The following is an 18,826-nucleotide window of genomic DNA, read 5'->3' as shown; positions in this document are numbered from 1 at the left end:
TGAGCAAATGGATTGCAAATTCTGCTGAAAAGCAGAATTTGCAATCCTTACTGAATAGGGTCCTTTGTTTGGAACTTATCAGTTCCTATAACAGACAATGACTTCTTTGGAACTTATCAGTTCCTTTAACAGACAATGACTTCTTTGGAACTTATCAGTTCCTTTAACAGACAATACTGATACTTCTTTAGAACTTTGCAACATGTTTCATTGCCCGAGGAAGCAGTAGAGTCATTCCAAATAAGTGAAACTCATTCTGTTTTTAGTCTTTTATGTTTATTATTTCTTTTACTTGATTTGCAATTTTAAGTGTTTGTATTTATGACCCTTTTAGTTCCAATAGACTAGTTTAATGCATTATTTTTAATTAAATTAGTCATTGTCTGTAATAAGAAATGACAAGTTCTAAGACATATTTGTATCTTATATACTGTGTATAAAAATAATGAACATTTCTTTCACACCTACAGTAAACTGTTGTAGTGGTCAACTCTCTTTATCTTGTGTTCATAGGGGGTCATTCCGAGTTGTTCGCTCGTTATTTTTTTGTCGCAACGGAGCGATTAGTCGCGCATGCGCAATGTTTGCAGTGCGACTGCGCCAAGTAAATTTGCTATGCAGTTAGGTATTTTACTCACGGCATTACGAGGTTTTTTCTTCGTTCTGGTGATCGTAATGTGATTGACAGGAAGTGGGTGTTTCTGGGCGGAAACAGGCCGTTTTATGGGAGTGTGCGAAAAAACGCTACCGTTTCTGGGAAAAACGCGGGAGTGGCTGGAGAAACGGAGGAGTGTCTGGGCGAACGCTGGGTGTGTTTGTGACGTCAAACCAGGAACGAAACTGACTGAACTGATCGCAGATGCCGAGTAAGTGTGGAGCTACTCAGAAACTGCTAAGAAGTGTCTATTCGCAATTTTGCTAATCTTTCGTTCGCAATTTTGATAAGCTAAGATTCACTCCCAGTAGGCGGCGGCTTAGCGTGTGCAAAGCTGCTAAAAGCAGCTTGCGAGCGAACAACTCGGAATGAGGGCCATAGCTCACATAGAGTCAAGAACGATGTTGTTCAGTACAAAGCTCTGGTCATGCAGGGAACTATGGGGGTAATTCCAAGTTGATCGCAGCAGGAAATTTTTTAGCAGTTGGGCAAAACCATGTGCACTGCAGGGGAGGCAGATTTAACATGTGCAGAGAGAATTAGATTTGGGTGTGGTGTGTTCAATCTGCAATCTAAATTGCAGTGTAAAAATAAAGCAGCCAGTATTTACCCTGCACAGAAACAAAATAACCCACCCAAATATAACTCTTTCTGCACATGTTATATCTGCCTCCCCTGCAGTGCACATGGTTTTGCCCAGTTGCTATCAAAAATCCTGCTGCGATCAACTTGGAATTACCCCCTATATAGCCACATTTAAGGTGTTTACACAAAGTTACATTTATATACACTAAAGTCAGTACTGGAGATTATCTTATTTTGTACTTCAGAGGTACAGTATAAGCCTGTTTGTGTACAGGTGCAATGTCAAACCACTATATTACAAATCACCAACCCTATGGAATTATTCTGTCACTTTTGCAAAAACTTCATGATTGTTTTCTTTATGTATAAACTTGAGTTTGACATGTTATGATGAAACCTATAGCTTTACAGACCTGTGCAGTACTATTCTATGGATACATAATATCACTGACCTGGTTTGGGAGTCTTGTGAACACGGGGGTTCTTCCGGTGACCGGGAAGAGGAACCACAGCTGGGCCGAAGTAGAGATGGCCGAATATAAGTTTTTTTCATGCAGACTTTTAGCGGCAGGCAAAGCTCGTGACGGATACTGGAATCCACCTGAAAGACAGGACTTGAGAACGGTGCTGGTGATTACTGTGAGATATGTTCAAGAATCACTGTAGCGATGCTGAAGCACACTGAATGGTGAGAAACTTGTGAGCGATGCTGAAGCACACTGAGTGGTGAGAAACTTGTGAGTGATGCTGAAGCACACTGAGTGGTGAGAAACTTGTGAGCGATGCTGAAGCACACTGAGTGGTGAGAAACTTGTGAGCGACGCTGAAGCACTGGCGACTGTGTGACAGAGGAACACGCTGAATGCTGGGAACACTGGAGACTGTGAGACGGAGGACATGCTGAATGCTGGGAACACTGGAGACTGTGAGACGGAGGACACGCTGAATGCTGGGAACACTGGAGACTGTGAAACAGGGAACACGCTTGCACAAAGGAGCACTGAAGTCTACTACGAAGGAGAGACGATACTCAGGCGCCGGGTTCTGTCCAGCGTCCACCTTTGAATTCCCCGCCTTCCTCCGATTGGTGGAGGGGAGCCAGCGACATCACCCGCCCACCACCCACGTGACAGCCGGGCGCAATGGCGGCGCCCACACTCCGGGGAACCGCCGGGAGCAGCGCCGCCAGACGCCGGGACCCAGCGACCACCGGAGGCGGGGACCGCCAGGAGGACCAGCGGACACGCAGGGGTAAACACGGCGGCCGCTGCCCCTGGCGTGTAACAGTACCCCCTCCTCCAGGAGTGGCCCCTGGACACTTTCCGGGTTTTGTTGGATATTTGGAATGGAAGATCCGAACTAGTCGAGGAGCAGTGACTTCGGACGCTTTTACCCAACTTCTTTCCTCAGGACCATAGCCTTTCCACTCCACTAGGTACTGAAGATTCTTGTGGTAGTAGCGGGAGTCAAGAATCGTTTTGACCTCAAATTCTGTTCCAACTTCGGTCTCCACCGAGACTGGACTAGGAGACACTGACTGGAAACGATTTAAAATGAGAGGCCGGAGGAGAGAAACATGGAAAGAATTTGGTACACAAAAGTGAGAGGGCAAACCCAATTTGCAGACTACAGGGTTCAGGACTTGTAAAACTGGGTAAGGCCCGATGAATCTTGTAGCAAACTTCATAGCAGGTACTTTTAGACGGAGGTTGCGGGTGGAGAGCCATACCCTGTCGCCAACCTTGTATTGAGGAGCTGCTCGTCGTTTTTTGTCTGCAAAGAGCTTGTATCGAATGGAAATTTTCCTGAGATTAGCATGAACCTTACTCCAAATTTGACTGAAGTGCCGAAGAGTGGAAGTAACAGCAGGAACATCCTCTGAAGGAAGGAGTGGTAATTCTGGAATTCGTGGATGGAATCCATAATTGATGAAGAATGGGGACTCACCAGTGGAAGCGTGATACAGATGGTTATGGGCGAACTCAGCCCAGGGTAACAGCTCCACCCAGTCGTCCTGTGACGGAGAGAGATAAATGCGGAGAAATGTCTCTAAATCCTGGTTGACTCGTTCGGTTTGACCATTGGTTTGTGGATGATAAGCAGATGAAAACTTGAGTTTTATTTGCAACGCCGAACAGAGAGCCCTCCAAAACCTTGCAGTGAACTGTACCCCTCGATCAGAGACTATTTCCTGAGGTAACCCATGCAGGCAAAAGTGTTCTCGGATAAATAGTAGAGCCAACTTGGGAGCCGTTGGTAGACCTGTCAACGAAACAAAGTGTGCCATTTTTGAGAAGCGGTCAATAATCACCCAGATGGTATTGCAACCCTTGGAGAGAGGTAACTCGGTAATGAAGTCCATAGAAATATGGGTCCATGGTTTCCTAGGAATGGACAGTGGACGAAGCAAACCAGCAGGGGGCAAACGAGGAGTTTTGTGCTGGGCACACTGTGGACAAGAGTTGACATAGTCTTGTATATCCCTCCTCATTGTGTTCCACCAATATGTCCTTCGTAGAAACTCGAACATTTTCTGGGCTCCCGGGTGACGGGAGAACTTGGATATATGGGCCCACTGCAGTAACTTTGGTCGAAATTCCACCGGTACAGACATTCTCCCAGGAGGAGGCCCTAGAGAAGTAGGAGCTGCAGAAATGGAAACTGGACTGAGAATTAGACTCTTCTCAAGGGAATTCTCTTCATCTGAGGCCGTTAGGGAACGGAACAGAGCGTCAGCTTTGGCGTTGAGAGTCCCAGCCCGGTACTTAATAACAAACGAGAACCGAGTGAAGAAGAGCGCCCATCTAGCTTGACGGGGGTTTAGACATTGGGCAGTTTTGATATACAGCAAGTTCTTGTGATCGGTGTTAATAGTAATTAGATGTTTAGCAACTTCCAATAAATATCTACATTCCTCCAAGGCAGATTTTATTGCCAAAAGTTCCTGATCTCCAATAGTGTAGTTTCGTTCCGCAGAGGAGAACTTCCGAGAATGGAAAGCACATGGATGCAACTTTCCGTCAGAAGAGTACTGGGAAAGAACGGCTCCAATGCCGACTGAGGAAGCATCGAGTTCCAAGAAGAATGGTTCTGTGAAATTTGGCTGTTGGAGTACCGGAGCTGACATAAAAGCTGATTTCAACCGGGCAAACGCTACTATGGCTTCAGAAGACCACAGACTTAGATCGAATCCTGTTTTTGTCAATGCAGTAATGGGTGCAACAATGGTGGAGAATCCCTTAATTAATTTTCTGTAGTAATTCGCAAAGCCCAGGAATCTTTGTACTGCTTTGAGAGAGAGAGGCTGAGTCCAATCCCGAATGGCTGTGAGTTTTTCCCGGATCCATGCGAAGCTCCGTGCCTGAGATGACATAACCGAAAAACGGAATTGAAGGGACCTCAAAGGTACATTTGGAAATTTTGCCGTAAAGACGATTTCTTTGTAGGCGGGAAAGTACCTCTTTGACCTGTACTCGGTGCTCCGCAAGACTCTTGGAAAAAAAATCAGAATGTCATCCAAATACACCACTACACTTTGATATAACATATCTCGGAAGACTTCGTTTACGAATCCCTGGAAAACGGCAGGAGCATTACTGAGACCGAACGGCATTACCAGATATTCGTAATGCCCGTCCCTGGTATTGAAGGCAGTCTTCCATTCATCCCCCTGTCGAATGCGTATAAGATTATAGGCTCCTCTCAAGTCGAGCTTCGTAAAAACATGGGCTCCACGAACCCTATCAAATAGCTCCGTGATTAGTGGCAAAGGATATTTATTCTTAATGGTGATATAGTTTAAACCACGATAATTGATACATGGTCTTAACCCCCCGTCCTTCTTCTTCACGAAGAAGAAACCCGCTCCAGCCGGGGAGGTAGAGGGACGGATGAATCCTTTAAGCAGATTGGACTTAATATATTCCGACATAGCCTGGGTCTCAAGCAGTGACAAGGGATACGTGCGCCCCCGGGGTGGCATCTTCCCTGGGATAAGCTCAATGGGACAGTCCCAGCGTCTATGGGGTGGTAACTGATCCGCCACCTGTTCAGAGAAGACATCTGCGAACTCCCGATAGATCTTCGGAATGAGTTCTTCATCCGACCTGGAAGATGCACGGAGCGGATAAACGGTTGTGATGCAACTAGAGTGACAAAACGAGCTCCAGGACAATATTTGCGACAACTTCCAGTCGACGTGAGGGTTATGAATTTTGAGCCAAGGCAACCCCAGGACAAGATCGTGGGGCATCTCTGGAATCACTAGGAACTCTAAACGTTCTTGATGTAGAGCACCGACCTGTAGCTTGATGGGCTTTGTACGGCTTGTAATAAGACCATTGGTTATTTTGGTACCGTTGATAGCAGTCAGCGTAATAGGTCTTTTGATAGACTGCAGCTTTAAACCCAGCCTCTGAACACAAGAAAGAGAAACAAAATCCCCTGCAGCCCCAGAGTCCAGTAGGGCATTAAGAGGTTTGGCAACTGACTCAGAAAACAGAGACACGGAGAGTAGACAATCCACCGTCGGAGAAGATTTGGTCGTGACCCCCAACTTGACTCCTCCAGAACAAGCTAGGCCTGCCCGTTTCCCGGACAGGATTTACAGAACTTGGTAAAGTGATCTGCGGCTCCACAGTAAAGGCACAGTTTACCCTCACGACGGCGCTGTCGTTCCTCCGGAGACAGTCGAGATCGGTTAATTTGCATGGGCTCATCTGGACACGGTACAACCGCTTGCCTAGGAGGAGGAAGCCGAAACTTGGACCGATCCGACCGACTACGTTCACCACCACGCTCCTGCATGCGGAGGTCCACCTTGACGCAGAGTGAGATCAACTCTTCTAGTGGATCCGGCAGATCTCTAGTGACCAGCTCGTCTTTCAGACGGTCAGAGAGCCCGTTCCAAAAGGCGGCCCTGAGAGCGTCATTGTTCCAGCGTAGTTCTGAGGCAATGGTCTGAAAATTAACAACGTACTGCCCCACAGAACGGGAGCCTTGACGAACACGAAGCAAATCAGAGGAAGCGGCGGTTGCCCTGCTGGGCTCGTCGAAGATTCTTCGGAAGGACGTGATGAAATTGGTGTAATTGGAAACCAATGGATCAGATCGTTCCCATAACAGAGACACCCAATCCAACGCTGAACCTTCTAGCAAGGAAATGATATAAGCCACTTTAGACCGATCCGTGGCGAAATTGTGTGAAAGAAGTTCAAAGTGCACCTCGCACTGGTTTAGAAAACCGCGGCAATTCTTTGGATTCCCATTATAGCGGGAAGGAGTGGGAAGCTGAAGGCGTGACCTGGTACCGGCCGAAGGTTGGACATTACTGGAAACGGCAACTGGAGCGGTTACGGGAACTGGAACCGGAATTACTGAAGCTAAAGATGCTTGAATTTGATCCAATCGACCGGACAATTCCTGAAGATACTGCATCACCTGGCCCTGTGTCGCCTCCTGACTCTGAACTCGGGAAGCCAAATTTTGGATGGCGCTCGACTCTGTGTTCCGATCCCCCGGGTCCATGTGGCCTGAGTATACTATCACTGACCTGGGTTGGGAGTCTTGTGAACACGGGGGTTCTTCCGGTGACCGGGAAGAGGAACCACAGCTGGGCCGAAGTAGAGATGGCCGAATATAGGTTTTCTTCATGCAGGACTTTTAGCGGCAGGCAAAGCTCGTGACAGATACTGGAATCCACCTGAAAGACAGGACTTGAGAACGGTGCTGGTGATTACTGTGAGATATGTTAAAGAATCAGTGTAGCGATGCTGAAGCACACTGAGTGGTGAAAAACTTGTGAGCGATGCTGAAACACACTGAATGGTGAGAAACTTGTGAGCGATGCCGAAGCACACTGAGTGGTGAGAAACTTGTGAGCGATGCTGAAGCACTGGCGACTGTGTGACAGAGGAACACGCTGAATGCTGGAAACACTGAAGACTGTGAGACGGAGAACACGCTGAATGCTGGGAACACTGGAGACTGTGAGACGGAGGACACGCTGAATGCTGGGAACACTGGAGACTGTGAGACGGAGGACACGCTGAATGCTGGAAACACTGAAGACTGTGAGACGGAGAACACGCTGAATGCTGGGAACACTGGAGACTGTGAGACGGAGGACACGCTGAATGCTGGAAACACTGGAGACTGTGAAACAGGGAACACGCTTGCACAAAGGAGCACTGAAGTCTACTACGAAGGAGAGACGATACTCAGGCGCCGGGTTCTGTCCAGTGTCCACCTTTGAATTCCCCGCCTTCCTCCGATTGGTGGAGGGGAGACAGCGACGTCACCCGCCCACCACCCACGTGACAGCCGGGCGCAATGGTGTCGCCCACGCTCCGGGGAACCGCCGGGACCCAGCGACCACCGGAGGCGGGGACCGCCAGGAGGACCAGCGGACACGCAGGGGTAAGCGCGGCGGCCGCTGCCCCTGGCGTGTGTCACATGATATGGATACATGATATGGATGCTGACTGTACACAAATACCTCTCACCTATTTCAAACAATCATCACTATGTTGATGACCTTTAGTATTGCATCAGTAATTTTGATGCCACTACTGTACCCTGTATTCTTCTCATTTGCATGAAAAACTACTGTTTGCAGATCTAAGTAAGTTGTGCAGATCATTGCAAGAGAATCTCAGGACACAGCAATGTCGTTTAAATATCAAAGGCATAGTCCAATTTTGTAGACATTTTAAACAGTTATACCCCTTTCACACCACCTGAGGCGGGTCGCACCCAGGAGCCTGACACGGGAGCTCCCAGGGTGCGAGCCGCCTCCGGAACCTTTCACACCGCAGTCAGCAGCCCGGCATATTGCTGGGTTGCTGACGTCGGCATACTGTGGGGGTAAGACACCATAACACCCCTAGGGGTGGGGGTGGGAAGGGGGTGACATGTAAAACTCCCTAGTTTACGGCATTACTCTGGAATGCCTGGAGCAATTTACACAGAGGCACACATGGGTAGGGGCAGAGGCACCCACATGTAAGTGCAGAGTCACCCACAGGCATGGGCAGAGGCACACATTGTTAGGGGCAGAGGCACCCATGAGTAGGAGCAGAGGCACACACGGGTAGGGGCAGAGGGTAAGGGCAGAGGCACCCACGTGTAAGGATAGAGGCACACACGGGTAGGGGCAGAGGTACACATGGGTAGGGGCAGAGGCATCCACAGGTAAGGATAGAGGCACCCACGGGTAGGGGCAGAGGCACACACGGGTAAGGATAGAGGCACCCACGGGTAGGGGCAGAGGCATCCACGTGTAAGGGCAGAAGCACCCATGGATAGGGGCAGAGGCACACATGGGTAGGAGCAGAGGCACCCACAGGTAAGGATAGAGGCACCCACGGGTAGGGGCAGAGGCACCCACGGGTAAGGATAGAGGCACCCACGGGTAAGGATAGAAGCACCCACGGGTAAGGGTCAGTGGCGCACCCAGGGGGGGTTTCCGAGCACCCAGAAACCCCCCTCCACTAAAAATTTTTTTTTTTTTTTTTAATTTAGCTGCATGAGTATTATTAATGGTTGTCTAGCGTCCTCTGCAGCCTGCTGTCTTCCTGGTGGCACTTGTAAGTGCAATAAAAGTTTACTTTATTTTAATTATAGTACATATAAATCCATGTGCATACATATATACACATGTATATACATACATACATATAAACACACACACACACACATATGATATATATACATGTGTATATATACACGTGTACTGTATGTGTATATATATATATATATATATATATGCATGTTTAATATGCTATGTGTATATGTATGTGTGTGTGTGTATATATATATATATATATATATATACACATATACACACACGGTATATATATGGGGTGGTCTTCAGTATGCCGACTGATGGGATCCCGGCGCACAGTATACCGGCGCCGGGATCCCGACAGCCGGCATACCGACAATTGTTCTCCCTCGTGGGGGTCCACGACCCCCCTGGAGGGAGAATAAAATAGCGTGGCGTGCATAGCGCGCCACCGTGCCCGTAGCGTGGCGAGCGCAGCGAGGCCGCAAGGTGCTCATTTGCGCTCGCCACACTGTCCGTAAGCCGGCGGTCGGGCTCCCGGCGCCGGTATGCTGGTCGCCGGGAGCCTGTCCGCCGGCATACCATAGTGAACCCTATATATGTGTAGATATGTATATATATATATATATATATATATATATATATATATATATACACAATTTAGATCCGCGCACACTTTGTTTAGTCCAGAGTTTGTTAGGTCAACACAAGAGGTGCCTGCTCATCCACTCCTGCCAGGAGCCACAAATTTCTAGATAATAAAATAAGGAGAGCGCACCCGTGAATAATAGTAAAAAGTAACAATTTACTTGTATAAATATCCACGTACATCAAGGTTCACATTCAAGCACTTAGCCACTTCTCCGATAACCTCCTCCGCAAACGATGTAATTCAGTCAGTGGGGTATTTTTCCGGAGATGCCGTCTGCTCTGTATCAGGCGGAAGACAGGATTCGTCTTGCACTTGTAAGCCACGCCCAACGCGTTTCGTCACTAGAGGACTTCGTCAGGAGCTATGTCATTGGATCCTCTAAGTTCACCTTTTAACCATTGCTTTGTGCAGCGATTGGCTGATTGCTTGATCACACATAACATCTTTACTTTTAATACTTCGTTTGTTTAAAAAACATTTTATACCTCATTAGTTTTACCTACACATTGTATCTATAATAACAACACTTTTACCATTTATTGACACTTCTAAATTAAAAACATAAATATGTAAACAGAAGTAGCGCTACTGCATTCACAGCTGATTAGCCTCTCACTGCTGGTCTCTTACTCATATTTTCTTAATTAATATGTCTCTACTTTCACATATGTTCCTGTTCATTTTGCCATCTGACAGCATTAGTTAGAGTGTAATCAGTAATGTGATTGCAGTGGCCAAAATTTAAAAGTCTTTCATTTATACATCTAATTCATACTTAGTCTATATAGACATGTACATACATTTACATTTAATTTAAAAAGAACGAACCTTTGAAAACCGACTTTTACCAATATCTCATTCTAACCCGATGGGGAGTGGCAAACACTCAGGGTAGGTCCCGGCCATAACAGAAAAGATAGACCACCCTAGTTTCATGAAAATCTGGGTTCGAGCATGAAGGGGTTAACATAGGAGAGGAGCTTTTCATAATACAGGTTAGAATGAGATATTGGTAAAAGTCGGTTTTCAAAGGTTCGTTCTTTTTAAATTAAATGTAAATGTATGTACATGTCTATATAGACTAAGTATGAATTAGATGTATAAATGAAAGACTTTTAAATTTTGGCCACTGCAATCACATTACTGATTACACTCTAACTAATGCTGTCAGATGGCAAAATGAACAGGAACATATGTGAAAGTAGAGACATATTAATTAAGAACATATGAGTAAGAGACCAGCAGTGAGAGACTAATCAGCTGTGAATGCAGTAGCGCTACTTCTGTTTACATATTTATGTTTTTATTTAGAAGTGTCAATAAATGGTAAAAGTGTTGTTATTATATATACAATGTGTAGGTAAAACTAATGAGGTATAAAATGTTTTTTAAACAAACGAAGTATTAAAAGTAAAGATGTTATGTGTGATCAAGCAATCAGCCAATCGCTGCACAAAGCAATGGTTAAAAGGTGAACTTAGAGGATCCAATGACATAGCTCCTGACGAAGTCCTCTAGTGACGAAACGCGTTGGGCGTGGCTTACAAGTGCAAGACGAATCCTGTCTTCCGCCTGATACAGAGCAGACGGCATCTCCGGAAAAATACCCCACTGACTGAATTACATCGTTTGCGGAGGAGGTTATCGGAGAAGTGGCTAAGTGCTTGAATGTGAACCTTGATGTACGTGGATATTTATACAAGTAAATTGTTACTTTTTACTATTATTCACGGGTGCGCTCTCCTTATTTTATTATCTTTTAATATATATATATATACACACACACAGACACACTAGTTTTACGGACCCAGCATATACTGAGTCACCTCAGTCCCCACCCCCGTGATTGGCTCCACCCAGTTCTGGAAACCACCCCATGCAAATCCTGCGTTTGCCACTGAGGGTAGAGGCACACACGGGTAAGGGTAGAGGCACACACGGGTAAGGGTAGAGGCACACACGGGTGGGGGCAGAGGCATACTTTAGTTTTGAAGCTAAGCAAGGAGACCTAGGGCCCTTTGACATAGAGTCAGCCTGCAAATCTAACATATTTAAAATACAGCAGCCGAAGCTTGGCCTGTCATCCCAGCATTTACAGCACTGATCAGGGCAGCATCAGAGGCAGGACGGGGAAGAGAAGGAGGCAGATTATTCTCCTCAGCACCAGCATTTTGACGGCACAATTCTGGGAAGCCCAGAGGTGTGGCCTGACAAAGACTGGCATCATTCTTTAAATTCCGTAGTGAAGCACGGGTATTCAGCTAGTATTTTATAAATAATAATAATAATAATAATAATAATAATAATAATAATAATAATGTGTATAGCTAAAACTATTGGTTAGATATACAGATGTACAGTGTAACTGACAGGCACCTTAGCCTGCTGAAATTAGGTGCTTCTTCTTGAAGTGAAGACATGTCTGCCTTGATATGTATTTTGTAGGCCCTATGGGGGTAATTCAGAGTTGATCGCAGCAACAAGTTTGTTAGCAGTTGGGCAAAACCATGGGGGTAATTCCAAGTTGATCGCAGCAGGATTTTTGATAGCAATTGGGCAAAACCATGGCCCTCATTACGAGTTGTTCGCTCGTTCTTTTCCTTCGCATCGGTGCGATTTTCCGCTAACTGCGCATGCGCAATGTTCGCACTGCGGCTGCGCCAAGTAAATTTGCTAAGAAGTTTGGTATTTTACTCACGGCATTACAAGGTTTTTTCTTCATTCTGGTGATCGGTGATCGTAGTGTGATTGACAGGAAGTGGGTGTTTCTGGGCGGAAACTGGCCGTTTTATGGGCGTGTGTGAAAAAACGCTGCCGTTTCTGGGAAAAACGCGAGAGTGGCTGGAGAAACGGGGGAGTGTCTGGGCGAACGCTGGGTGTGTTTGTGACGTCAAACCAGGAACAAGCACTGAACTGATCGCACTGGAAGAGTAAGTCTCGAGCTACTCAGAAACGGCAAAGAAAAATATTTTCGCAATATTGCGAATACTTCGTTCGCAATTCAGCTAAGCTAAGATTCACTCCCAGAGGGCGGCAGCTTAGCGTGTGCACTGCTGCGAAAAGCGGCTAGCGAGCGAACAACTCGGAATGAGGGCCCATGTGCACTGCAGGGGAGGCAGATATAACATGTGCAGAGAGAGTTAGATTTGGGTGGGTTATATTGTTTCTGTGCAGGGTAAATACTGGCTGCTTTATTTTTACACTGCAAATTAGATTGCAGATTGAACACACCTCACCCAAATCTAAGGGGCCCTACTCACTGGCCGACCCGCCGCCGAGCTGCCCGACGGCGGATACGGCCGACGAGCGACCCGGCGGCGGGGGGGCAGTGACGGGGGGAGTGAAGTTTCTTCACTCCCCCCGTCACGCGGCTCCATAGAACTGCAGGCAAATATGGACGAGATCGTCCATATTGGCCTGCATGCACAGCCGACGGGGGACCAGCGATGAACGATCGCGGGACCGCGCATCGTTCATCGCTGGAGCCTCCACACTGAAAGATATTAACGAGTTCTCGTTCATTTATGAACGAGATCGTTCATATCTTTCAAAAAATCGGCCAGTGTGTAGGGCCTATAACTCTCTCTGCACATGTTATATCTGCCTCCCCTGCAGTGCACATGGTTTGCCCAATTGCTAACAGAAATCCTGCTGCGATCAAGTTGGAATTACCCCCTATGTGCACTGCAGGTGTGGCAGATATAACGTGCAGAGAGAGTTAGATTTGGTGGGTTATTTTGTTTCTGTGCAGAGTAAATACTGCCTGCTTTATTTATACACTGCAATTTAGATTTCAGTTTGAACACAACTCTCTCTGCAAATGTTATATCTGCAACAACTGCAGTCCACATGGTTTTGCCGAACTGCTAACAAATTTGCTGCTATGATTAGTTATGAATTACCCCCAATGTTCTCTGGTTTGAACTGAACTGTGACAATGATAATGATTAATTGCTGCAGATTAAGATACTGTAGATGCTAGATAATTAGCAGTAATTACTGAAGCGTCTATCTAATGTTTTAGGATGTTCTGTCTACAAAATATTACCTTTCTGCTTCATTTAGGGGAATATTCAGTCCCACATCTAATAACCTGGAGCCATTCAAGTGAGGCTGGCTACCCCGTGTATTAAGCCCCAGAGGGTGCATTTAATGCAGATTTTTCCTTATCACCTCAGGAGCTGCATCCTATGGGACTTAACACCCAGGAAACTCATAGATTCTGGCATATAACGCAGAATCTATTGGTTACCACACTTTACTTGCAGGTTTACTACGTGGGAAAATGCTGAAATATACACTGCTCAAAAAAATAAAGGGAACACTAAAATAACACATCCTAGATCTGAATGAATTAAATATTCTTATTAAATACTTTGTTCTTTACATAGTTGAATGTGCTGACAACAAAATCAAACAAAAATTAACAATGGAAATCAAATTTATTAACCCATGGAGGTCTGGATTTGGAGTCACCCTCAAAATTAAAGTGGAAAAACACACTACAGGCTGATCCGACTTTGATGTAATGTCATTTAAACAAGTCAAAATGAGGCTCAGTAGTGTGTGTGGCCTCCACGTGCCTGTATGACCTCCCTACAACCCACACAAGTGGCTCAGGTAGTGCAGCTCATCCAGGATGGCACATCAATGCGAGCTGTGGCAAGAAGGTTTGCTGTGTCTGTCAGCGTAGTGTCCAGAGCATGGAGGCGCTACCAGGAGACAGGCCAGTACATCAGGAGACGTGGAGGAGGCCGTAGGAGGGCAACAACTCAGCAGCAGGACCGCTACCTCCGCCTTTGTGCAAGGAGGAACAGGAGGAACACTGCCAGAGCCCTGCAAAATGACCTCCGGCAAGCCACAAATGTGCATGTGTCTACTCAAACGATCAGAAACAGACTCCATGAGGGTGGTATGAGGGCCCGACGTCCACAGGTGGGGGTTGTGCTTACAGCCCAACCCCGTGCAGGACGTTTGGCATTTGACAGAGAACACCAAGATTGGCAAATTCGCCACTGGCGCCCTGTGCTCTACAGATGAAAGCAGGATCTCACTGAGCACATGTGACAGACGTGACAGAGTCTGGAGACGCCAAGGAGAACATTCTGCTGCCTGCAACATCCTCCAGCATGACCGGTTTGGCAGTGGGTCAGTAATGGTGTGGGGTGGCATTTCTTTGGGGGGGCCGCATGCAATCTAGCAGTGGCTAGTTTTATTATCCAGTACAAAAACAAAACATAAAAATAAATCCTAGCCCGTCTGGGCACTAACTAAACATAACAGATTCTCTCTGTCAGAGTGGTAGGACCTAATGCCATTACCACAAACACAGGCATATGCACAGTACTTACAGTCAGTAAATCAGTGTCTCATCACAGGCCTACTGCCTGTTCACCAGGTATTGACACCGAGCCAATCACTGACACAGCTTATATTAGCCTCTTACAAGTGCAGGCACTAATTAGCCTGCTCTCAGACATACTTGCCTACCTGACCCTCTCCATGAGGGAGAAAATGCTCTGTTCCTGGACTTTCCTGGTAATGTATGATTGCCATCACCTGTGGTGAGCTAGTTAATTGATAAGAAAGGTGTTTCACCACAGATGATGGCAATCATACATTACCAGGAAAGTCCAGGAACAGAGCATTTTCTCCCTCATGGAGAGGGTCAGGTAGGCAAGTATGTCTCAGGATGAAGGCATAAAAAACAAAAATGGGCTTTATGGGTGGAGCCTTCCCTTCCCTCTAACGCCCATACCCACAGCACTCATTATCCAGCTTTTACCAAAACCCCAAACTCTACTGAAGTCTATTTAGCAAAACAGACATTTTCTGGGGGTTTAAATGATGTATGTCAAAAACCTGCAACAATCATATCTACTGTTTATCATTATACCAGTGCTTTTATCACATATTCCTCCCCCCCACCTTTGTTTCAACCTGTGGGGCAGAACAACTGCAGACAAAACACATGAGACAAAGCATCTGCATTGGCCAGTTAGATTCCTGGCCTGTGCTCTACTGAAAATGTAAAGTTTTGCAATGTCATGAACCACCTTGTTATTCTCCCATCGCTCTGTTTATTCTTAGACATCCATTTAACAGGGGCATGATCAGTGATCAACCTGAATTTTCTTCCCAGCAAGTGGTTCCTGAGAGCTTCTAATGCTCACTTTATTGACAATACTTCCTTCTTGCAGTGGCATAGTTTCTTTCATGTTCATTAAACTTTTTGCTTAATGTTCTTCACCCTCTTTGTTCTGGGACAGGACTGCACCTATCCAATGTATCCGCTTGCACCACAAATTGAAAGTCAGGCATCATCAGAACTGGCTGGGTACTCAATGCTACCTTCAATTCCTGAAAAGCCTTTTCTGCTTCAGGACTCCATTTTACCATAACTTTCTGTTTGCCCTTGGTAAGGTCTGTCAGTGGGACTGCAATGGTGGCAAAATTGGGTATAAACCTTCTATAATAACCTGTGATTCACAGGAACGCTCTCACCTGCTCCTTATTTGGGGGTCGTGTCCAATTTTGTATTGCCTTCATTTTATTACGTTGGGGCTTTATCAAACCTCTGCCGATGGTATATCCAAGATACTTCTTCAATTGCTAGACAACTTTTTTTGGGTTGACTGTCAATCCTGCCTTACGGATGGAGTCTAACACCGCCTGTACTCTGGGTAAGTGAGACTGCCAATCAGAACTATAGATGATTACATTATCCATATAAGCAGCAGCATACTGTCTATGGGGCCTTAGAATTCTATCCATCATCCTTTAAAAGGTGGAGGGAGTCCCATGTAATCCAACTGGCAGCATCTTGTATTGGAACAACCCTTCAAGTACTTTTCTTTGGGATTCTAGGTTAACAACACTTGCCAATACCCTTTAGTTAAGTCTAGAGTGGTCAAGTACCTTGCTGTTTCTTACATTTTTATACGTTTATCCACCAGAGACATTGGGTAGACATTGAGCTTCGACACATTATTCAACTTACGTAAATCATTGCAGATACACAAACTCCCATCTGGTTTCAGAATAAGCACAACGGGAGGTGACCACTCACTATGTGACTCTTCAATTACCCCTAACTCCAAGATTTTTAAAATGTATCTAGACACTGATTCCCATTGGGCGTCTGGTAATCCATATGGCTCCAGGTTAACCTTAACCCCTTGGTCAGTGATTATGTCATGTTTAATTACTGTTGTTTTACCCGGTATGTCTGAAACAAACTCTGTTTCTTATGAGAAATTCTTTAGCCTCCTGCTGTTAAACAGTTGAGAGGTTTTTAGCTAATGTTACGTCAGAAACCAAAGGCACTGGGTTTACTGGAGGGACTGGACGGTTTACATAGCAGCTGTAAGGCAAAGATCTCTTTTCTGACTTCAAGATCAGGCAGATGATCAACTGGTTCAACAAAATATCCTAAGTCAGTAGGAGGTATATCATTCTGTGCCACACTACTGCTCTCATCATTCTCTGGCTTTGCGTGTGTGAATGGGTTCTGCCATGAAGGTAGCAGGACGGCAGCCTGGCAAAGTACATCACACCATCATCCACTGCATAGTATAGTGTGTACACACACAACGCAATATATCATCCTGTCATCCATTGGATCAGCTAGGAACACATCATTCTGATGTGTTCCTGGACTTATGCAGTATCCCTGGCACTGAAGAGGTGCCATTGGCAGTTTGTGTAGCGACAGTTGGAGCCAGCTGTTCAATAATTCTTGCAGGACTCTCTCGGTGGCACTGAGGAGATTACCTTAGGGAATGGAGGGTGAAGCTGGAACCTGGCGGGAAATGCTGTAAAGATGCTGTCAGACAGCTGGGGAGGAACCGGAGAGTGGAACCACATCCTAAGGTGGTCTGGGAGGAGGAGCCAATCAGTGACAGCCAGTCATAGATGCCTGCAATCCTGCCTCTTGAGGTGTTTGGACAGTGGAAGCTGAGTCAGCACTATGGATACGTCTGAGGGGGTAATTCAGACTGGATCACTGCAGCAGCAGCAGCGATCGCAGTCTGAATTACTGTGTGGAGTGTGCACGCACAACGGCCGCACTGCGCGTGTGCACCCCAGCAGCCCAGTGAGATGCTATCAATCAGGCAGAGGTGGTTGCAGGGCGAGAGGGGGCGTGCCAACGGCGTTAGAACACCATTGGTGGGGCATGGTCTGGACAACAGAGGCATGTCCGGACCGTTGGGGGGCGGGCTGCGACGGCTGCGTGATGTCACACGCAGCCGCTGCGACCCAAGAAGTGGCCAGTAGCTCCCTGCCTGCGTGCAGGAGCTGCGCTGGTAGGGAGCTACTTGTCAGGTACAAAAGCATCTCCACTGTGCGATGGGGGGGGGGGGGGGTAGGGCCTGACATGTGGGACGGACTAGCCCTGTGCTGGGCGTTCCCCCGCATGTCAGAGCAGCTGATCGTAGATGTGCTAAATCTAGCACATCTACAATCAACTCTGAATTACCTCCTGAATGAGCAGCAGCTAACATAGCAGCTTACACACTATGGGGGTCATTCCGAGTTGATCGCTAGCTGCCGTTGTCCGCAGCGCAGCGATCAGGTTAAAAATCTGTATTTCTGCGTGTGCGTATGCACTGCAATGCGCACGCGCGACGTACGGGTACAAAGGCCTTTGTGGTTTTGCACAGGTTCTAGCAACGTTGTCATTCGCACTGGCCGCCGTAAGAAGATTGATAGGAAAGGGGCATTTGTGGGTGTCAACTGACCGTTTGCAGGGAGTTTTTGGAAAAATGCAGGCGTGCTAGGGAAAACACAGGCGTGGCTGGGCAAACGCTGGGCGGGTGTGTGACGTCAATAGCCAACCCTCCAACGTTAGAATCAACGCACATGAACAGTAAGTTCAGGGCTGGTCTAGTTTTGCACAAAATGTTTTTGCAGGCGCTCTGCTGCACAGGCGTTCGCACTTCTGCAAAGCGAAAATACACTCCCCAGTGGGCGGCGACAATGCGTCTGCACGGCTACTAAAAACTGCTAGCGAGCGATCAACTCGGAATGACCCCCAATATTTCTTAATTAGTTAAGTACAGCAGAATTCAGACATACCCTGCGGGCTATTAAGACAGACAGACACCCCATGACATGCAGATTGTGCCCTTAATAAAGATACCTAAGGTGAACTTTGCTAAGAATATGCAGAGAAGATTACCCTCCCCTACACAATCTCCCCAAGGAATAATAATTGAGGAATTGTCAATACAGCAGTATCTCCTCAGACCTAAGTGAGTAGATGCCAAACCCCAGGGACATAACAAACCCCAGGGACATAACAAACCCCAGGGACATAACAGCTCTAGGTGGAGTGACCGGGAACCCCAATTAGTGCACCGCGTTCGCT

General features: G+C 46.7%; 1 protein-coding gene across 1 annotated transcript in view; it reads left to right on the top strand.

Moving 5' to 3' along the window:
- Positions 1 to 18,826, top strand: part of LOC134932306 (guanylyl cyclase-activating protein 1-like) — a 236,832-nt gene that overhangs the window by 13,578 nt on the left and 204,428 nt on the right. The window lies entirely within an intron of this gene.

Source organism: Pseudophryne corroboree, chromosome 6 (genome assembly GCF_028390025.1).
Source record: "Pseudophryne corroboree isolate aPseCor3 chromosome 6, aPseCor3.hap2, whole genome shotgun sequence".
NCBI lineage: Eukaryota > Metazoa > Chordata > Amphibia > Anura > Myobatrachidae > Pseudophryne > Pseudophryne corroboree.
Note: the sequence above shows the minus strand (reverse complement) of the source record. Positions and strands in the feature narration are given on the sequence as shown.